This window comes from Cnephaeus nilssonii, assembly GCF_951640355.1.
Source record: "Cnephaeus nilssonii genome assembly, chromosome: 7".
NCBI classification, from domain to species: domain Eukaryota; kingdom Metazoa; phylum Chordata; class Mammalia; order Chiroptera; family Vespertilionidae; genus Cnephaeus; species Cnephaeus nilssonii.
Window position 1 is genome coordinate 30,585,495 of NC_137078.1, and position 16,154 is coordinate 30,601,648.

Sequence of the window (16,154 nt, forward strand, 5' to 3'; positions counted from 1 at the left end):
TGTAATTTTTTTTCTATGTAGGCTAAAGATTATGTTCATGTTTTCATCTTATTGAAAATAAAAGAAAAATGAGTTTGAACCAGTAGTCAAAAGATAGGACTATCTTTTCATATCTGATGGCAAATAGAATTATTTTAATACCTTAACATTCTTGTGCTTTTGTTTTGTTTTATTCATACTTATCAATATATTGATAGTAGCAGCAAATATACTATTACTTTTCAATTATTAAAGCTAACTGGACAAAAAATTAAATTGAGGTTGATAAAAATTCTCAATCATTTTAGTTTGGCTTTAAGACATTTATATCTTCACATTGCATTTTTTTAATTATAAGAGGTAAAGACATTATTTCAATTGGGCTGGATTCTTTGATTACTTTCAGAGAGAGAACAAAGAAAGCAATGAGTAAATTCCAGCATACAGTTCTCGAGTAAAATATTAGTTAAGCATAGGGCATTATTTTCCCAATGTTCATTTCATATTTTTAAACTTAATTACCTTCATTTTTACTTATTGTTTTGTAAAGAGATACAAAGCTGTTGTCAAACTGTTAACATCTTGAATGTTATCATTTAATTTTATTATAATCATTTTCACCATTAAACTCAAGTAACCTTAATTTTTTTTTACAGTCTTTTATGTTCTCTTTGCCAATTATGTAATCACTAGAGGCCCTGTGCACGAATTCATGCACAGGTAGGATCTGGCAGGCCCGCTCTGATGAGGGGCTGACCAGGCCAGGCCAGTGGGGAAGAAGGGGCGTGGGAGGTTGGCCAGCTGGCCCTGGCCCAGATCAGGGTCGGGGAAGCCTATCAGGGGCCGGGTCAGCCATGGGGAGGGGTTGAGGGAAGTTGGGGGGCCAATCGGGGCCCCAATTGGGCCGGTTGGCCACCACAATGCATGTCATAGCGACCACTCATTCTGATCGTTCCGGTTGTCTGGTGTTCCGGTTGTTGGGCATATATATATATATATATATATATATATATATACACACACACACACACACACACACACACACACACACACACACTAGAGGCTGGGTGCATGAAATTGTGCACTTGGGAGGGGGGTCCCTCAGTCTGGACCTTCACCCTTTCACAGTCTGGGAGCCCACCACAGACTCTGTGCTCACCAGCAGTGAGCCTGGCTTCTGGCTGAGTGGCGCTCCCCCTGTGGGAGCGCACTGACCACCAGGGGGCAGCTCATGTGTTGAGCGTCTGCCCCCTGGTTGTCAGTACACATCATAGCAACTGGTCAACCAGTCAAGTGTCTGCACCCTGATGGTCAGTGTACGTCATAGCGACTGGTCAACTGGTTAACTGTCTGATCCCTGGTGGTCAGTGTACATCATAGGAGCAGTTGAGCGGCCTTAGCATATCATTTGCATATTATGCTTTGATTAGTTGAATGGACAACCAGACAACTGGAAACTTAGCATATTAGGCTTTTATTATATAGGAGATTACAGATTTCTCCTCGAGTTTCTTTACACATAATAAAAATAATCCTTTTTATATTATTAACTCTTTCATAGATTTAGAATATAAAATAATAATTTGTATGATATAAAAATAATGCAGTCCTGGTCAGTATGGCTCATTTGTTTGAGCATCATCCCATGTACCAAAAAGTTGTCAGTTCAGTTCCTGGTCAGGGCACATGCCCAGGTGGTGGGGTCTGATCCCTGGTCTGGGTGTGTGTGAGAGTCAGCTGATCGATGTTTCGCTCTCCCTCTCCCTCTCTTTTCTTCACTCTCTAAAATCAATAAAAAGAGCCTAGCTGATGTGGCTCAGTGGTAGAGCATCAACCCATGAACCAGCAGGTCAGGGGTCAATTCCCCATTAGGGTACACATGCCCACCTTGCAGGCTTGATCCCAGTAGGGGGCGTGAAGGAGGCAGCCAATCAATGATTCTCTCATCATTGATGTTTCTCTCTCCCTTCCTCTCTTTGGAATCAAGAAAAATATATTAAAAAAATAAAATCAATAAAAATATTAAAAATAATAATAGAAAAATTATTTTAGAAAAATTACATAGCAAGCACTCATGGGGAAGGCTTAGGTTAAATAAATTTACACTTCAAAGCAAGGTTTAATTTACATTCACTTACTTATCTTATCTAATAAAAGAGTAATATACAGATTGATCATCACTGCAACACACAATATAGCTGCCCCATGTGGTCAAAGATCCTGCCCTCATGTGGACACAAGATGGCCACTACAAGATGGCCAGCAGGGGAGGGCAGTTGGGAGGCACCCGGCCTGCAAGGGAGGGCAGTTGGAGGTGATCAACCCTGCAGGAGAGGGCAGTTAGGGGTGACCAGGCCTGCAGAGGAGGGCAGTTGGAGGTGATCAACCCTGCAGGAGAGGGCAGTTAGGGGTGACCAGGCTGGCGGAGGAGGGAAGTTGGGTGCATACAGGCTGGCAGGGGAGCAGTTAAGCATCAACCAGGCTGGCAGCGGAGTGGTTAGAGGGTGATCAGGCTGGCAGGCAGAAGCGGTTAGGGGCAATCAGGAAGGCAGGCAGGCAAGCAGTTGGGAGCCAGCAGTCCTGGATTGTGAGAGAGATGTCCGACTGCCCGGGATCAGGCCTAAACGGGCAGTTGGACATCCCTCCAGGAGTCCCAGATTGGAGAGGGTACAGGCTGGGCTGAAGGACAACCCCCTGCCGTGCACGAATTTCGTGCACCGGGCTTCTAGTTTACTTATAAATACCCTGACTTATTTCACAAAGGAATTATCAGATCTTACAAAAATAAACATAAAAAAGATAAAACAAATAGTTGAGAGAGACACAGTAAAGGGAATAGCAGGGTTACATTCTAATTAACCCTGGTCATATAGAAGTATAAATATATGTATTAGACATGCTATAGTTTCTGAACGTGGGTCACAAATTTAGCCTCAAAGATTTCAGCAGTTAAAGGCAAAAGGGGAACGAGTATAGGTTATAAGAATCACAGTGATCCTAAGACTTAAAAAGGAAAGCAAAATGGAAAACTGTAATTCAGAAAAGAAAATACCTAACACTAAAAAATCTGAGAAATTTCTCTCATGGCTTCTCATGAACAGCTATCAGATAATGTAATATAAATATCCCTATAATAACTATAATGATGCATTGCATTGGACTGTTTCTTATAGTGCTTCTTAATAGAGGCAACGGGTATCAAGTTACTAATCAATTTAGTAAAAACCAATAAAAATGGTGCCAAGCATTTTGGTTTAATGCCCAGCTTTTTGGTTTTATTCAAAGATAGAGTCAAATATATATAAAAGAATAAATATTTAGCATGCCCAGCAGGCCTATGTCCACAAACAATTACACATAGCCCATGTTTTGATGAAGGTTAAATAGCAGAGACTTAAACATTTTTATCTGCCTGAAAAAAACTTGTAGTGTATCTATGTGGTGCTGTGGATTAAGAGCTGAATCATATTTCTCAACATTCAGTTAAACAAAAGTGAGTTCTTCAACTACCTTTCTTATCTGAGATACAGTAGGACCTAATCTTAAGGAAAGGTATGGAGAAGAAATAATATATCAGCCCAAAGGAATAGCTGAAATGTAATTTTCTTTATAGGGACCATCAGCTTTAAGACATGCAGTTCTAATGTGCTCGTGTGGAAATAATAACTATGGTTAGCCACAGGCTTCTTAGAGATAGATAAACTCAAATTCTGGCAGAATCAGTGCTACTGATGTTAACAAAAGGTGGGCATGGATATTGATGTTCATGGCAAGATGCGTGTTTCAAAGTAGGTTTTTTTGTTTGTTTGTTTATTTTTAGTATATTTGAGGTCAAACACCAATTACATTTAGTAACTGAGAAAGTGGTTTGAAATACACACAACGGACTATAAAGACAGTTTTGACTTATTTGGCTTTCCACAAAATTAAAAATGAAACGCTACTACTCATTTCACAAATACATCAACTGTTTGGATCAAATTCATTTTGGGTAATCTGAAGAATGTTCCATTGCTTTAAAGGTTGCATTTTTAGAGAAAACAAGAGGCTTGTTCCTCACTCCTAAGCCACCAAGAGAGAAATGGTAGAGAAGAGAATTCTGGGAAAAAATCACAGGTCTGTATTCTAAAGGAAAAGGACTTTTTATTTGCCGACTCAGCTCCTTTTAGGGCCACACAGCAGTTTTGTTCTATTGCTTTTTTTTTTGCTTTTTCTTCTTCTTCTTCTCCTGTAACCTCTTATCCCCACAGTACTGAAAGAGTTTAAACAAGAATGACTTTGTTTGGTTCTGCAGAATTAACACGACAACTCGGGCTTATTTCTAATTGAATGCAGATGTTTTCTAAGCAGAGAAAAGCCCCAGCCTTGTGTGCATAATTCCTACTCTGCCCTAATGGAGAGGAGTGGGTCCAAAATTAGCAACTTTGTTAAGCCAAATCTGGCCATGTGCCACATAGATTTATTTTTCTTTTCATTTTCCAAGGGCACCCAGAGAAAAGATCTTTAACAATCTGCACAGCGAGGGCCACCATGTTTCTAAGAATCTTAAAAAGGAAAGGAAGAAAGACAAACTGATCAGTGTGGCGCCACATTTACATCTTCCCTCTGCTCTCTGCCTCCAGAAATAAAACCTTGAAAAACTCACGAAAATGTTGATCTCTGCATGGCAGAGCAGCAAGCTCTGGAGGGAAGGAGGTCAATCCCAGGGTTTTGTTTTGACTGTCTTAAGACTAAGTTGCTGACATGGACAAACTTGTGAACACTAGATGAAGAAAGTGACGCTGTGTTCTTTCTACTCCTCCCTGCAACCTAGTTTGCCACTAAGAGGTTACACTTCATTGTTCTTTCCAGACCCAAGGCCTTGTGTTTGTGTCTAGAACAGCTGATTTGAGACTGATTATGTTGCCTTAAAAAATCAACTTTGATTATTGAGAATTTCATAATTAGGCAGCTTGTATACAATATCTGTGCTCTAGAGGCCTGACCACAGGACGGATGAGAGAAAAGAATGCACAACCAATGGAAATGTGTGCTTATATAGAGGATGTGTCCTGTTCTCTTTCTTTTCCATTGGTGAAGAATTTTAGGACAATTAAGCAAACTTTTAATATATGTGATTACATCTAATGTGAAAATAAATAATACCCAGGACGTACACATTCTTGATTGAGAACAAAATATTTGTGTGGATAGAAGGATAGTATAATAGTAATGCTAATGAATAAAGAAGGTCAGCCCCTGGCATACACAGTTGACCCTTGAACTGCGTTGGTCCCTTTTTTTGAATAACTATCCAGTCAGCTCCAGTATCCCTAAGTTTCCCATTTGGGAATTCAACCAACCATCCAATGAAAACAGTATATTTTTAATAACATGGTTGGGCATCCCCACAAGGGCAGATTTTATGCATCTTTCTACACAATTTTATATGAGGGACTTGAGCATCCACAAATATTGGTATCCCTGAGGGTTCTTGGAACAAATCCTCTGAGGATACAGAGGGACAACTGTGTTTAGCATTACATTTTGACAGATATTCACGTAAAGATGATTCCTGACTTTCACCAGCATCTTCAGCCCCTCACTCAACCCACTAGAGTGAGACTATTTCTAACCTGGAGCCTTCTTGCTGCCTTTTAGTCACTGGCTTTTTATTGATTGCAAGAATATGTTTGCATTTTATAAAAGTTCACCTGCAAGCATAACATCACACTAGATTTTAACGATTGAGAAAAAAAAAAATTGGCCTACCATGGATTTTTCAAGGATTTGGTCATACCATCATTCCAATCCTAGTTTAGTTAGAGGAAGATTCCTCTGGCACATGGTCGAGAAGAAGGCTTTTGAGCAAAGCTCAACATTTTGAGGAGAGAGGAAAGGAAGAAGTGTTTATTTCATTTTTATGGTTTATGACAGACCTTCTAAGGAAGGTTCTATAACAGAGTCAAATTAAGTTAGAACTTTGAGAAGCTAGAAGTGAAATCTGACTTCTCAAGAACTAATTTTTTTCTTGCTCAAATAGTATATATGAAAATAGAAAAGTCAGGAGAGCATATCTTACTATTTTTTTCCATATTGAAGAAAATTATTAATTGGGAAGTTTTATGGGTCAGCCAATTTTATACCTATGGAAGATGTGGGCTTTAATGATGAATAATTAGGATGCTATCTAAAAGTAAAAATTACAATATGAATGTCTCGGAAAAAGAATTGTGGGAGATGTAAGAAATGCCATCCACTTGAGTGTTCTTAAATATTCAAAGGTATTAAGTTTTCATATGCCAGTATCATACCTTTCTAAGCTATTATTTTACCAAGCAAAGACAAGATGAGTTGAATATAGGTGCTAAAAATTATAAGTGTATATAACATTAAAAAAACCCCACTAGCAAACCAAACCAAAACCTGCATATTTTCAATGTTTTCAAGGAAAAGAGTATTATTTCTGAAGCATTTTTACATTTAAATAGTGGTGGGAAAAGACAAATTATCGGTAATCAAGGAGAACATTTTAAGCCAATTTCAACGGAAGACTAACTCAGAATATTGAATTTAGTGAATAGTTTTGCTTTTTTTCCATGAAGTCCCAAAGAGGTTGGGCACACTGACACAGGGATGGAAAGCAGGAGGCTACTATGCCTTACAAGTTCAATATTAAGTAGTTCCAAATGCATTATTTTTCAGTTTCTTTTCCTCGGGTTTTAGTCTGTTTATTACCCGCTATATTTAGTTACCTCGTTCACATAGCTAATAGCTTTTAGCTAAATAACTTCTGCTTTTAAAGGGAATTCATAGAGTGGTAGTCTCAGGTTATCTTGCAATTGATTGTTTTTAATGGATGGGACTTTTTGTTTAACTAAGGATTTCTGACCTTTAAGACTGTTAGTATTTCTAGGTGATATTTACTCTGTTGATCTCTTGCTTTCATTGTTTCTTTGCACTCTTTGTGTGCAGTTTCTAAATTTAAGCTGGTGATTTCGGGTATTTTGAAACTAAACACTTAATCTCTGTGGTTTGTATACTTTCTGGTCTGTGCCTATAGAAACACTCTGCTAGCGCGTTAGAGACATGTTGGAATCTTGGTTTCAGATAAACCTCCGTGCTTCCGGTAGTCAGGGGAGCGGAGAGTCACTTCATGTTGCTTAAAGACTTTGCTTTATTTTCTATTAGATCTTTGTTTATCTAACAATATCAGGCCTTGGATTTTTAGAAACTCTCTTGAAAGAGGAAAAGAAAAAAATATCCTACAAGGTCTTTATACTATGGAATTATTTTCTACTTTCTGGGAGTGATAAAGGGTCACATGATACATTTAAAATAATGGTATTTATGCCCCAAGGACAATATCAGGTTATAAAATATCGACCAGATGGCTTGAGGCCAATTCTCTTAGGTTGGGGTAAGAGGAGAGGAAGAGGTATGTCCACATTTTACCAGTAAAATAGTTTTAAAAAATATGCTTCTGGAGATTCTAGAGGAAAGAATCAAACCAAAAGGGTGTGTGAAAGTAGAAAGGGTCAGTGGAGCTGTTTTTATCTCAGTAATGTGTGCTGTGCTTATGGACTTATCAGCAAGGGTCAGCCTCCAATTGGAATTATCTGGAGTTATTATTAGACTCACTTGTGATCTCAGTAGTCTGCCTCAATCCCAGTCCAGTGGCCTAGCCCCTGAGCCAGAAGGCAGGAATGGGAGCTGAATGCTGGCTCTGATTCACTGCTCCCTAACATGCATGCCACCCAATCTTCCAAAATCACTCCTCTGTTAGCTAAGCAATCCGGTTTGTAGATGTTTCCTGTTTGAAAACCTCTCAGGGGTCTTTGAAGAATAAAAGCAGTCATCAAAAGTGAGGTACTTAAGCAGCCCCGGCAAGCAAGAAAATGCAACAAATACCACTCCATTTGCTGGCTTTCAAAAATTGAAAAAAAAAGAGTTTTCGCACCAAAGTACATTTAAGAAAGAAAAATCAAGACAGTGTAGCAGAAGCTGCGGGAGGAGGAATCACGTGGAGAAAAAATTCCCTCTGAGCCCACGGAAAGCAATAAGAGTTCTCATTTAACCTGGGAAAATGACTTGAGAATCACTTGTACTTTGAAACGATTCTAAATTGCAAACTAATTTCCCAGTGGGATATGTTGATGGCCTACTATACACAGCATAAATAATGAGTTTGCAACCAGGACCCCAAATAAAGCAGTGCACGTTGGTGGAATTTATGAACAATCTTTTCTTCCCCATCTGACATTGCAATGTTAATGCTTCCAGTTAGGAGTTTTTACTGTGTCAGCAGGTGAATTCCCTGGCAGTAACTCAAGCTGTAATGGAACATGCTGGTAGAAATGATTATGCTGTAGCAGTGTAAAACTCTGGTGTCAGTCTTAGGCTTCTAGAGTACATGGGCACAGCCTGCTACCTACTCTGATTTCAGGTGTTCTCAGCTGTTTGACTTTTAATGCTACACTTCAAATTGACCATGACAAAAGGAAAACTTCTAGCGTATGAAGAATTTTAGAACTGGAAATTATATTATCTAGTCAAGCCTTATTTTTTATATAAGGAAGAAATGTGAGGCTTGACGGGCTGTGTGGCTGGTTAGATGATACACATTAATAATTGGTAGAACCGGGACACTAATTTAGGGCTCCTCTACTCCTTTAACGCTCTGCTCCTGCATCTCTTACGGATGCTGCCTTTTGTTGAAAAACAAATATGGTGAATGCAATGAATTTTATAATTATGTTTTCTAAAACTTGACAAATATGTGAATCTGAAATAATAATTTCATAACAGAAAGCCAATCATATAACCTTGTATATCTGAACATCCAGACTTCTCTGAGTCAGACATATAATAAGACAAGGCTACAAGTGAATAAGCTTTACTCGCAAATGTAAAGATTCAATGTCACTAAAGAGTTAATATGATGCCTATATACAGCTTGCTGGGTGGGGTGAAGACACGATGGTTAAGACCTCCCTTCAAAAGTGAAGAAATTCCTTTGAGTCAGAAACAATTGATGTTTCCCAAGAAAGGCTTGTGTGCCATATGGCTTAAGAAGGTACAGCCTGAAAGCATTCAGCCATAGCTCTTCTGCGATCACTCAGGAGTGTCTATACTGGGGCCATGTGGTTTCCTTTATAAGAGCAAGGCCCAAATTCTTAGACACTTATTCCAGCATGTTTACTTTGCTACACGGTGGGTGTCCTGTCCCTCAAAGCAGTTCCATTTATACAATTTTATCGAGCATCCCCAGTTTCGTATCATTCACCAATAGTGTTGTTTTCTTTGCATCTTCTTCATTAGACCCTCAAGCCTGCAGGTCAGATCTGAATTCTAGTCTAGCTGAGGATTGGTACCACCATTACAATGCCATCCCATCCGGGCTCATGATGCCAACGATCCTTTCCTGGTTGGTTCCTTTTCCTCCACTTTGCATCAACTATTTCAGTCAACCCTCCTTTCAAATCATCTACTTCATTCCTTCATCATCATTCTCCATAGATATGTATCCTTTCCATAGAGAATCAGTCAATAACACCTTATACTGCCACTCATCTGCAGCAGACCATGCCCAAACCATCATCCCATCCTTTCCTCTATATGTACTCCTACTGCTTGGATCCTATCTCAGTTTGCTTCAAAATTTGTCCACTCTTCTCACATAGCCTTTTCTTTTCTTTTTTTTAAAATACATTTTTATTCATTTCAGAGAGGAAGGAAGAGGGAGAGAGAGACAGAAACGTCAATGATGAGAGAGAATCATTGATTGGCTGCCTCCTGCACACCCCACGCTGGGGATCGAGCCCGCAACATAGTCATGCGCCCTTGACTGGAATCGAACCCATGACCCTTCAGTCCACAGGCCGACGCTCTATCCACCAAGCCAAACCAGCTAGGGCATCACATAGCCTTTTCCTTTCAGTGGGCAAACATGTTCACATATCTTAAATCTGAGAGCCAGAAAAAAGGCAGAAACAAAATTCAAGTGGCCACACATCTCCCTTTCACTGTTACTCTGCCAAATTTCCATAAAGAGCAACCTGCACTCCCAGACTTCTACACATCTACCCCTTCTCCATGAACGCACACCTCTGCCACCCACCCAGACACTTTTTACCAAAATTGTCAATGGCTTTCCAAAGGCCAATATCGTAGGACACGTTTAATTCTTCAACCTACTAAGCTTTTCTGCTCAATTTTTTCTGGATCACATCTCCTTCTTTTGTATTTCTTCTTCCTTTGATGTCAGTGATGCCACTCTGTCTTGATTTTCCTGTAGCTGTTGTTGACATCTATTAGCAGGTTCTCATTTCTATCTGTTTACCTTGGTTATTCCTCAGGATTCCATCGTCAGCCTTTGTTTTTCTCCTATTCCAACCACTCTCTTTGGCAGAAAATATGGCTATATAGGCTGCAACTACCATTTTTATGAGATAACTTCCAATCTGCACTTCTAATCCAGACCTTATTTGTGTGTAACAAACAAAGAGTTTCTACTGTCAACTAAATTTCTTTTGCAATAATCTCTGTTCGAATAGATGCAAATCTAAAGACAGCTCCTTTTTATCTGACTCTACTTAATCCTTCTGTTTTATTCATCTTGAGTGACATAGTCACCCAAGTTGTCTACATCAGGTAACCCAGGGATGGATTCTTTATTTGTTCCTCTTACTTACCTTTTCAATCCAGTTGATGACAAAAATTTTATATTTATTACTTTATCTTATTGTCTCTCAATCTTCTTCCTGTTAACTATCCTGATTCGACTACCTTAGTTCAGACCAATCAGCTCTCTTTCAGAATACAGATTACTGAAATGACAAACTACTAGTAACTGGTTTCACTGCCTTCACCTATGCCTCCTCTATTCCTTTACCCTAATGTAGATAGTGAGATGAAATTCTTCACATGTTCCCCATTTCAAAGTTTAAAAGCCAAACTACTTAATATAACATTGAAGACTCTGTCATTTCCTGCCTCTCTATAGTCTGGTACACATGGGGAGTTGCCTGTACAGTCCCTTCCTCTCTCATCTCTACCACAGTGTTTACACATAGCATCATTCTTGGTGTTCATATCTCCCTTTTCCATAAGCAACTAAGTGGATATAAGGACAATGTCTTTTAACACCTCACAATGCCTGACCCATAGTAATTACTCAATAACACTTAAGAGAATAGAGGAAAAAGTATCTAAAGTACATTATCATGACTGTTATCATACTTTCTCATGTATATGCTTTCATGTATTTTTTTATTATTTTGATCAATTATATGCATTTACAGACTATCAATCAGTACATTGCTTTTTTTTTTTTTGCTTTTTCATTTGTAATTCTTACTTAGCTCTTTAAGCAAATCAAAAACTATATTAATTTAGGACTTACTATTTTTCCTGGCACATTTTTATTACTTTACATGAATTTACTTATTTAACTTTTCAACAACTACATAGTTACTATTATTATCTCTAATTTACATATGAGAAAGTTGATGCACACAGAGAAGCAGAGTGGGGTTTGAAAGCTAGATGATGCAGGTCCAGAGCTCTGATTCTTAACTGCTATGACATCCTATCCACTGTCAGTGTTTACATGGCCTTGGGGTTGTGCTTCATCCTAGCTTCCCTTTCACACATTTTCCCCTACATATTCCTTAGAACTTTATACTTTTAAACATCAATAGTAATAAATCTCTCAACTTGAATATGACACCTCTTTCCAAGACTAGCCTCTTCTTGTCCCTGGAGGTCTGTAATATGTACATAGGATGGGGAACTATTTCAATATTGTGTGTAATGAAAGGATAAATCAAAATGGCATTAATTGCAAAAATATTAAAATCTAGAAATGTTTATGCCCAGTCAGTGTGGCTCAATTGGTTGAGCATCGGCCCATGCAACAAGAGGTCGCCAGTTGGAATCCTGGTCATGGCACATGCCCAGGTTTTGGATTCAATCCCCAGTAGGCGGCATGCAAGAGGCAGCCAATAGATCTTTCTCTCTCATCATCAATATTTCTATCATTCTCCCTCTTTCTCTCTATATAAATAAATAGAAACATATTAAAAACAAAACAAAAACAAAATAAAGGTGTTCAAACATTCCCTTCAGAATCCAGGCAGTAAAAATGTATTTAAAATATATTTAGATCATCTATCCAAAGAATTCCATAAAATATATCTATAAAAAATAGAGATTTATTTTGCATGTTTTGAATTTGTTGACTGAATTATGAGTGAACGTATATTCCAGTCAGTACTCACTACAAGAAGAGTTCTTGATATGTTCATATACCTCCAGAATCACATGATCCTCAAACCTCCAATTATTATAAAATCAATAAAAATGAAGTCTAGTTTTCCTATTCTAAAACATAGTTTTAAAGTGTTAAGCTCTTTCTAGCATTTTATGACTAGTATCTGGTAATAATGACAGAAGGAATAAATCTGTTCATTTGTTTATGCCCACAGTTGAAAACAAAGTGGATATCAGCCAACACAATTCAGATGACATTATTCTAACATACCCTCCTTCCACATGGAGCAGGATTTTATATTCCCAGAAAATATTTATCCCAAGCTGCAAACAATATAATATTGACTCTTTGTTTCAGACTACTCAATCACCGTACTTAGGTAGGTTGCAAATGCCAAGTCAGGTATCTGGCAACACATTGAAAAAATTAGGAATGTGGTGAAAAATATTATATATCCTTAGAAGGGCTGCATTTAATTCAATCAATTTGTGATGGATAGCAGCATTGTCTGCACTTACCAGCTTTTGTCCAAGCAGATGGCCACTTGCATGGGCCCACTGGTTAACTTGGACTGTTCAGTGTGCACCCACGGCAGTGTGGTCTGGCCACATTTGTTAAAAGGAGCTGGGGGAAGTGGGGCACTCCGTTATCCAGTCTCCACATTTACTTAAATGCCAAGTAGAAAATAGGAAGACATGTTATTGTCTGACCTGACTCTGTCTGAGCTCTGCAGTGATATCCAGTGTCAAATTATGATTTCCTCTTCACTTTCATTAAATGTTGACTTTAATTAAAAATAAGTGTTTGTCTTTTCCCTTTTAGTTGCCAATGTACCTCACATGTAACATGTATGAAATAGTTAAGAAGCAGAACCCAATAAGACAGACTTTATTTATTTTTATTTTTTGCTAAGAGTGAAGTTTTTATTGACTCCTTTATTTCTTTTCAAGCAATTATTACTGATACCTATAGTGTACTAAACTGGGCAATAGGAATGCAAATACAAAGATATTGCCTCTGCTTTCAAGAGGGTTATAATGCCCTGGAGAAAACGTGCAAAATAAGTTATAAGTTATAGTGGGATATAGAGATACTTTAGCAGTAATATGAGTAAATACTATGGAAAACAACAATAAAACGCTATAAATTTGTGAGGGTTAGCCTATAGCCTTATAGAGAAGAAAGCTTTGCCTTAGTTAGAAAATGGAAGTTCACCTGAAAAGGGGGTTTGCCTTGTCAATGAGTACGAAAACATCAAGTGTCAAAATGGTCTGACCTGTCTTTCAACTTTTCTGCAGCCACAGTGGATGGTGACTATGGTACTGGCAAGGGGTGAAGAATGAAGGGAGAGTTCTACTTTACCAAATGACCTTGAGCTTTCATCTCTGTTATTTTTATTTCATTTTAATTTGAGAAGGTACATAAATGTTTACCTATTGCAGACTAGAAGTTAGAATACATTTGGCAAATTTTTAAGACACTGAAAATATGTTGTACCTTTTAATGGTTATAAATATTACTTAGATTTAGACAATAGAAATTGGGAATCAGAAGACTTATCAAAATGATACAAGGCAAGAATAATTATGATCAATAGTGGTACAGAGAATTTCACATCACAACACAGCCAGTCTTTCATTGACAACAAAAGCACCCAGAGCCACAGAATTACAATGATGAAGGAAGATCTGAATGAAGAATCCCAATCAGACCCCCTTTTACTGTTGCTTCTAGATAAGGTTACAAATTCCATGGTGAGGAGATAATCCCATTTAATTGGTTGCATTATACCTGCACCTTAGTTTTCATTCTATATATGGGCATAACAGTTAATGGTATAATTTTTGGTTGCACATTTCTTGGCATGTGGGCATCTCTCCATGAATATATATGGAATGAATAAATACATTGTAAATTCCATAAAGTAGTTTTCTTTCCCTCATATTAAATCTTTATAGTTATTATAAAGTCCACATTGAAGGAATCCCTCTAGCTCTTCTTGAATAAAGGTCTTCGAAATGAAAGGACCTACCAAACATGTGCAGCTACTGTCGAGTATTCAGCTAGAAAGAGGACAGGTCAAGGAGAGAGGGGCAGACCTGGGCTCTGCAGTTTGAGAGAGCCTCCCTGTAGGTAACTTACTTTTAAACCTACAGTTCTTGCTGTGTTATAAATATAGGGGTTGGTAGCTTCTCATGGTGGGTGTAAGATTGATAACTCTTTTGTTGAGAGAAGAGTTTTTGAGGGAACCAAAGAGCAATCATGAGTGATATATGTTTAATGGCTTTTGTGGAAAAAGTAGCCTCGTATGCTCCATCTTTAGTAACTACTGCTGTTCCCCAAAGCCCAGACCATGTTAAAGAGCAAAGAAAGACATTCTAAGCCATTTTACAGCAAATAGGTGAATTTTAATTTTTAATGCTTTTAAAAATTAAAAGATATCTTAAATTTCACAGGACCCATCAAAGAATTTAAATAGCCCCAAACTAAAATAACTCATATCCAATTGTTGTTATCTACCATTTTTTTATACTATTTATTGATTTAGGACAAACAATAACATCCTACTTCTTTCTGAATCACAGAATAAAAATTAAATGCTGTACAATCTTATTGGTATGTATATTTGATAAGATTCTGTTTATTTGAATATTTGTCAATCATATAAATGTTATATATTCATTCATTCAAAAAAAAACACATTTCTTTTCTACAAATTGAGAGACAGCATGCTAGATACTAGGGGTACAAATAAATTGACTGGTCCCTGTTTTCAAGAAGCTTTAAACCTAGTCTATTAAAAACTGAAACTTTCTGTTTGTCACATCACTCTAGCCCTTTGTCTGTCACATTTAGCTAAGATAATGGATCCACAAACATTGTGCAAAAAAAAGTGGAGTAAAAGGACAGCAGGAAGAATAAAAAGATAAAAAAAGTCTTCTCTCACTTGTGTTGATAACTACACATTATTTGTTATTATTATTACAAAAAAGGGGTCAATTTTCCCCGTCAAGTAGAAAGCCTGCTATTAGGATACTCAGGCCAAAACTCATTCAAGAAACAACCATAGCCACATGGCGGTAAAGAAAATTCAAGATTCAAGGCAACTGAAATCATAAATAGCTCAGTGCTCAGCCTAATTGCTCTTTCTCCTCTCAATACCGCCTGTTAACATTTTGCAATTGGAATGTTTTCCATCTGTGCCTTTACTTGAATTGTGTTAATATGACTGATGAAAACTATTATCACTCTGTCTTTTCGTCTTCGATCTGCTTTGTGTTGACACACTCACTATCATAAAAAATGTTAGCTTGGTCATACACTTGATGTTATATATGCTTTATATCCCATGCTCAAAGTTCCCCATCTGTACCTCAAACTACTCATTTTTATTGCAACAGAGACTACACACACGCAGAAATATTATCCATAGGATCTATAATTGTGAAAGTTGTATTGGGTTTGTTTAAATATTCAGGGTAATATTAAATATCAAGACTCTATTGTATCAATAAATGAAAACAAGATAATATATTAATTTATCAAATATAGGTACTTGATAATGCTTTCAATAAAGTGTTTTATTCAGTTTTATCTCACATGTTATTTTCATATGTTCATCTCATAGGGCTATAATAGTGGCCAAATACTGTTTAAGAAGGCACCATTTACATCATAAATATATCAGGATGATGTGCCCTGAGATTGCCATGCACAACCTGCTGGGTTTACATGCAGTGGCCCTAGAGTAAGGACTTCATGACTGTCTTAGTCCTCTCAGACCAGTGGGGCCAGGTTAGACCAAACTCAGGTTAGAAAATGGAATAGTATTGAATATCAGAATGTTTATTGTTTTGTGCATGTGGAAATTGGTTAATTGTGAGATTGGAGAAGTAAATCATTGGAGTAAATGGGAAAATCA